Source organism: Dromiciops gliroides, chromosome 1, assembly GCF_019393635.1.
Source record: "Dromiciops gliroides isolate mDroGli1 chromosome 1, mDroGli1.pri, whole genome shotgun sequence".
Taxonomy (NCBI): Eukaryota; Metazoa; Chordata; class Mammalia; order Microbiotheria; family Microbiotheriidae; genus Dromiciops; species Dromiciops gliroides.
This window is the reverse complement of record NC_057861.1, coordinates 467,391,732-467,399,751: the sequence shown is the minus strand read 5'-3', so window position 1 is coordinate 467,399,751 and position 8,020 is coordinate 467,391,732.

Here is an 8,020-nt window from a genome sequence, read left to right as displayed (position 1 = left end):
TGTAGAATAAGGTAAAGAAATGAGAATGAACAAGAAAATTAACAGCTTAACCTGGACTTACTTGAGTTAATGCAAAGTGAAATGTACTGTATACAAAATAACAGCAATATTGTAAGATGATCTGCTGTGAATGACTTAGTTATTTTCAGCAATGCAATGATCCAAGACAACTCTGAAAAACTTAGGAAAAATGCAATCCATCTACAGAGAAAGAACTGATGGTACCTGAATACAAATGGAAGTATATTTTGTTGTTGTTAGTTCCTTTTTCTTCTTTTTTTTTTTTTTTTTGCAGGGCAATGAGGGTTAAGTGACTTGCCCAGGGTCACACAGCTAGTTAAGTGTCAAGTTTCTGAGGCTGGATTTGAACTCAGGTACTCCTGAATCCAAGGCCAGTGCTTTATCCACTGCACCACCTAGCTGCCCCCTGTTAGTTCCTTTTTCTAAAGTTGTTTTGTCTGCTGTGTTTTGCACGACTGTACATTGTATATTGGATTGACGAGTATATTGAATTTCTTGAGTTCTTTAGGGGGGGAATAGGAAGGAAGGATGAGAATTTGGAACACAAAGTTTTAAAAATCAATACTACAATTTGTTTTTGCATGTAAGGTGGGGGAAAATTCTAAATAAATAATTAATTTTTTAAAAGAATAAAAAAAGAAAATTAACAGCTTGGTAAAAGAGGCACAAAAATATTGAAGAAAATAATACCTTAAAAAACAGAATTGAACAAATGGGAAAAAGAGGTGCAAAACTTTGACGAAAATAACTCCTTACTAAGCAGAGATGGCCAAATGGAAAAAGCACAAAAGCTCACCAAGGAAAATAATTCCTTGAAAATGAGAATTGGAGAAGTGGAAACTAGTGACTCTATGAGACATCAAGAAAAAAATAAAATAAAGTAATGAAAAATACAAGAAAATATGAAATATTTCATTGAGAAAAAACTGACATGGAAATAGATGGAGGAGAGATAATTTAAGAATTGTTGGACTTCCTGAAAGCCATGATTAAAGAAAAAAGCCTAGATATCATATTTCAAGAAATTATACAAGAAAACTTACCCAATATCTTAGAACCAGAAGGGAAAAGAGAAATTGAAAGAATCCACCAATCACCATCTAAAGAGATCCCAAAATAAAAATGCCCAGGAATGTTATAACTACATTCCAGAGCTGTGAAGTCAAAGAGAAAATATTTCAAGAGGCCAGGAAAAAATCATTCAAATATTGTGGAGCCACAGTCAGAATCACATAAGATTTTGCTGCTATTACATTAAAGGAGTGGAGAGCATATAATATGATATTATGATGACTAGGATTATAGCCAAGAATAATGTAGTCCACAAAACTGAGTATAATTAAAAGGGAAAAAACAAATATTTAAGGAAATAGAGGACTTTCAAACATTTCTGAGTAAAAGACCAGAGCTGAATAGAAAATTTGATTTCCAGATACAAGACTCAAAAAAAGCATAAAAAGTTAAACATGAAAGAGAAATGATAAGGGATTCAATAAGGTTAAACTATATAGAAAGATTATATATATAAATATATATGTGTATGTGTGTGTATATACACACATACATATATACGCACACACATATATATACATACACATATATAATTATATATTGAGAAGAATAAACAGAGGAAAATAGGATGAATGGAAATACATAGTTCATAATCAAAACTGTGAATGTTAATTAGATGAATTCACCCATAAAACAGAAGTGGATAGCAGAACCCAACAGTATGTCGCTTAGACAAAACACAGAGTTAAAATAAAGGGGTAAAGCATAATCTATTATGTTTCAGCTTAAGTAAAAAAAGAAAGGATAGTAATGATAATCTAAAAAAAAAGCAAAACTAGATCTAATTAAAAGAGATAAGCAAGGAAACTATATCTTCTAAAAGGCATCATAGACAATGAAGTAATATCAATACTAAACATATATGTAGTAAATGGCATAGCATCTAGATTCTTAAAGAAAACATTAAATGAATTACAGGAGGAAATGGACAATAAAACTATACTATTGAGGGACATTAACTTTCCCCTTTCAGAGCTAGATAAATCTAACTATAAAATAAGAAGTTGAGGAAATGAATAGAATATTAGAAAATTTAGATATGACAGACTTCTGTAGAAAACTTAATCAGACTAGAAATGAGTATACCTTTTTCTCAGCTGCATATGCACCTTCACAAAAATTGAACATATATGTGGGCATAAAAACCTCACAACCAAATGCAGAAAAATTAAATGTGGCCTTTTCAGACTGTAATATAATAAAAATTATTTTCAATAAAGGGTCATGGAAGCATAGAATAAAAATTAATTAGAAACTAAATAATACTAAAGAATGGGTAGGTCAAAGGATAAATAAAAACAACCATTATCATGACAGGATGACAGAAATGAGATATATCAAAATTTGTGTGATATAGCCAAAGCAGTACTTAGGGTATAATTTATATATCTAAATTTTTACTTCAATAAGAGAGAGAAAGAGCAAATTAATTAATTAGGCATACAACTAAAAAACTAGAAAAACAACAAATTTAAAAGTCCCAATTGAACACCAAAATAGAAATCCTAAAAATCAAGTGAGAGATGAATAAAGCTGAAAGTAAAAGAAAATTGAACTAATAAATAAAACCAGGAGCTAGTTTTATGAAAAATCCCATTAAATAGATTAAACCATTGGTTAATTGGGTTTGAAAAAAGGAAACCAAATTACCAGTATCAAAATTGAAAAAGGTAAATATGTCACCCTTGATGAAATTAAAGCAATTATTAAGAATTATTTTGCCTAATAATTTGCCAGTAAAACTGACAACTTAAGTAAAATGATTGAATATTATACACACACACACACACACACACACACACACACACACACACATGAATTTAGCTCTTTTCCAAAATCTGTACATGTGTCTTTCTTTTTCCTCTGTTCTGCACCTCTCCTATATGGCAGGTAGGTGACACAGTGCTTAGAACACTGGCCCTGAAGTTGGGAAGACCTGAGTACAAACCACACCTAGCTGTGTGACCCTTGGTAAGTCACTTAACTTTAATTGCCTTAAACATACAGGGCCAGGTATAGTTGTCCTGACATATATCTTGCCACTGGACCCAGATAGCTCTGGAGGAGAGAGTGAGGCAGATGACCTTGCATAGCCCTCCCTCACTTAAATCCATTTCAGTGCAAGTCATGTTATCACTTGTTGACATGGTCCTTTTTGAGAATGAAGGACAAACAACACCTTTCCTATAAAGAACTTTTTAACCTCAGAAAGCCGCCACTATAGTGCTATCTGTGTGGCTCTAACAAAAGTCTGAAGCCTGGAGCCTGCCTTAGTTCTAACTGTCTGTCACTAGACCAGTAAACTTTTGCAGGCTGGGGCTGGAATTTCTAGGGAACTGGAAAAAGTAAAGTGTGTGGGGTTGAATTTAATTGAAGCTACAATGATGGGTTCTTGGGTCAGCTAGTGAAGACTGGCTGCCAGTAGTATATGTGCTGAGTGAGATCATAGTAGACTTTAGTTCATGGGTTTGTTGTTGTTATTTAACCTTATTTGGGGTTCCAGTTGCCGTAGCTGAAATTGCTTTATCTTTTACATATATTTTCTGTTTTAGGCATGTTTGAGAGGTTGAGGGGATCGGAGATTATGTCAATTGCTTCATCTTGTTAATCATATAACCCTGAAATATATATACATTTTTTTATATTGAGATATCAAATTTCTTCTCCCTAATTTAACATCCCCATGTTTTGCCCACTGGCCATTTTAATATTCAGGAAATAGTTTTATGCTAAATGTCCTAATTTTCAGGCTAAAAATATTAATACAAATCAATTTCCATTACCCCCTCAAAAATAACTCTATTACTGATGTTTTATTCTCCCAAAATAACCTATACATAAATAAATCACTCTTAATGAACCTCATAACCAAATGGAAATTGTTAAAATTGGCATGTCTAATGCTAATGCATTGGATGCAGAGATTAGAAGAATTCATCATTTCTGAGCATTAAAATAATATGTTTGAATCCAGCTATTGATAGAAATAATCTTGCTGGGCCAAAAGACAGACAAGAGTAATTAAGAACCAATTTTAGAATCTCTTTTATTCTCAATCCTAGTTTTTCTTTGCGACTCAATCACTGGAACACAGATGATTCTGTGTGTTGAGATTACTAAATTTCTTTTCTTCCTATATTTTACCATCTTCTAATAAGTGATCTCAGTGAGAAACATACTATCTTTGAGTAACCTCAAAACTACAATTGTAGTTACTCAGAGATAGTACGTTTCTTTGGATTCAATTCTAAACTTTGGGTTCAATTCACTGAATTAAAGAAATGAAGGTGTAAAAGAACCATTGATTTATCCAACTCAGTTTCTGGTTTGCAGATGTTCTCTGAAACCTATTTCCCAGTATTGAACTCTTTTACTCTCCCAAACTCCTAACCACTGCTACCATCACCCAGTTCTACTCCCACATATTCTAACTCTATAAATGCCTAGATCCCAGAAATGCTGGCACTTTTTAAAACCAGTGTTTTCTGGGGGCAAAAAGGGGATTATCCTATTTCATTTTATCTCATGAAGAATAATGAAAAGTGCCTCAACTCTTCAAATCTTTGATAAAATTGAGAAATAGTCTGAGAAAAAACATGATTAAGTTTTGCCTGATATTAAGTTGCTTAATTTTTCCTGAAGTATTACATTTCTGTGTACCTTGACTGCTTTACAACTACATTTTCATTCTTTGTGCAGTAGCGTCAGTATCATTTTTAGTCACTGTTTGACTAAGCTACCCTTAATGAATTCTTTTTACCTTTCCTTATGAATCAATTTGTCAGCTCCTAAATAATAATTTTTGCCCTTCTCTTAACTTCTAGCTTGTCAGCTTGTCAACAACTAATGAGGTAGGTATCAAGTACTCAGTGGATTTTCTTAGAGGTCTAGTATAACCTACATATGACCTTTCCTCATCTTCACCATTGTCAGTTTTCTCCACTAAAAAATGACTTTCAATTTTCTTTATATATATTTTGTATTTTTTATTCTTGCTGATTTCAGTGCAAAGGCAGAAAAAGGTAAAGATGTGGGAAGAAATAAGTGAGAAAGTATGATTCAGTACCAGAGAATAAGAGGCCAAAGACATATGGATTACACAGAAGGCTCGTGCCTTGATATAGTTTTTAAGAAATATATATCTTTATTCTGAACTTAAACACCAAAGAAAATGTTTATTTCTACAGTAGCAGAACAGAAAAAAGAGAATTAAACATGACATTGCATATGTTTATTATATTCAGCTTGCTTTTCTTTTTTTGCTTTGTTTGTAGGGCAAGGAGAGTTAAGTGACTTGCCCAACTGTCAAGTGTCTGAGGCTGGTGCTTTATCCACTGTGTCACCTAGCTGCCCCCTGCTTGCTTTTCTTTTAAAATATATATGTTACTTTTGGGGGGAACAACTAGATGGTGCAGTGGATAAAGAACTGGCTCTGGATTCAGGACAACCCGAATTCAAATCCGGCCTCAGACACTTGACACTTACTAGCTCTGTGACCCTGGGCAAGTCACTTAACCCTCATTGCCCCACAAAAAAACAAAAACATCAACTATATATTACTTTTATTAAATTCATGTTTAAAATAGATAAACTTATGGGTATTATAATTGCATAATGGCTCATGTCAGCATTTTCTTTCTGATACATATATACTTGGAAATAATAAAAAGTAGTTTCACTAGTTTAATTTATGTATAACATATATACATATATGTTTCATATGAAAACAAACAAAATAATATCATTTATGAAACAGTTCTGTATAGAGTAAACTAGCACTCACTCCTCAAATTCAATGAAGATAAAATAATTTATGTCCTATTAGTTGGTGAGTTGTTGTCCTTCCTACTCAAAGAGGACCAAAATGATATCGCTACATCAGGGTCAATGTACTGTGTGTCCAACTATGGCTGATCAGACAAACAAGAGCTTGGAAAGCTGCACCATGGGTCAGGCACAAATAGTCAAAGTAGAATGATATCAAAATACTTATCTCTTGAGTACTCATTCTGTAAGCTGTCTTATCCCATGATAGACTATCAGTCTCCCTGCGTGTATGTGATTGAGTATTACACCACTAATGTCCTTGTGAAATTTGCATAATTTAGGCTGATTTTAAGTTTTGACAAGATTGAGTTATTAGTTGGCTATCAGCTTCCCAGAGCCGCCATTATCACTGTACATACTCTACGGCATTGAATCTGATACTGATAAACTATTTGATATCTTCAGTTTCCCCCATTCTGGATGTTCTGGAAAGCAGAATATCTATTTTTATAAGGTTTAGTTGCCTTCGTGGCAGCAATATGGTTCTTGTGGTCAAGGATTGCTAAATCCTTTCTAAGTGCCTCTTCTAGTCCTGTGACTAAACCTTGGTCATTTCCAGCAATCTAATGGCCTGTATTAGTTTATTTGAAATGAAATTTGTGAACTTGAGTAACAGCTTTACTTCAGTGGCAGAGGATGTGAGAAACTAATTCATTTGGTGCTCCACACCAAAGACAGTGTTTATCTCCAGAGCCAAATCTTCTACCCCCATTCAACAAGAAACATTCTAAGGTGACTCTGTGACTAAAATGCCAGGTTGTAAACTGAGTAAAAAAATCCCCTCCTCACATACAACAACAACAACAACAACAACAACAACAACAACAAAACACATTGGTAGCTGAAGACTCAGAGGTGATAGAATATACTTCACTCTAATCCAATTTATCAAGTAGCCATTTATCAAAAATTTAATTGAGTGCTTGTTTTAATATCTTCTCTACCCCATTCTGGGGCCAAATGGCTATTGCTGAGCCATGGGGATAAGATGCCATTGGTTGTCCTCCACTTGCATGTAATCTTTTGTAAACATCTGCAGAGAAGCTACTTGAAGTCAGGAATAGATGTTTGATGCAGTTGCACTCTCATTACCAAACTCTTCATAGAACCATTCAAGTAAGTAGCAAAGTCATGCTTGATTTTATTTTTCACCATATCACTAAGGAAGACATGAGAAAGCCTATCCGGATTGAGGCCAGTAGCCTCACTCTTTGAACTATCTATTTGATATCCACTGCCACAAGGGGCAGTAAGTTCAAGTCCTCCTTTTTTAAAAGGAAGTATAAGGGCTCAATATTGGCTTTTTGAGGAAGGTGTTGTGGTCTGTCTAGGAGATTGAGGGTACTTGAGGACTACATGATTCTTTTTTTTAAATAGTATTTTATTCCCCCTCCCAATTACATGTAAAAACAATTTTTAACATTCTTTTTTTTAAGGTTTTTGAGTTCCAAATTCTATCCCTTCCTCCCACCCATCACTCTTCCCTGATAAAGTAAGCAATCTAATATAGGCTATATATGAGCAATCAGGTAAGTACATATTTCCGCAGTAGTCATTTTGTGGAAGAAAACTAAAAAAAATAAACAGAAAGAGAAAAGACAGGAAGAAAGAAAAAGTAAGGAAAGAGAAAGAAAAAATAATATACTTTGGTCTGTATTGAGATTCCATCAGTTCTTTCTCTGGAGGCAGATAGCATTTTTTATCGTGAGTCCTTTGGGTTTGTCTTGGGTTGTATTGCTGAAAAGAGTTAAGTCATTCACAGTTGTTCATCATACAGTTTTGCTATTACTGTGTACAATGTATTCTTGTTTCTGCTCAATTCACTCTGCATCAGTTTGTATAAGTCATTCCTGGTTTTTCTGAAATAATCCTGCTCAGTATTTCTTACAGCACAATAATATTCCATTGCAATCATATACCACAACTTATTCAGTCATTCCCCAATTGATGGGCATCCCCTCAATTCACAATTCTTAGCCACCATGAAAAGAGCTGCTATAAATGTTTTGTACAAATAAATCCTGCCCCACCCACCCTTTTTATTTCTTTGATATATAGACCTACCAGAGGTATTGCTAGATCAAAGGGTATGGACAGTTTT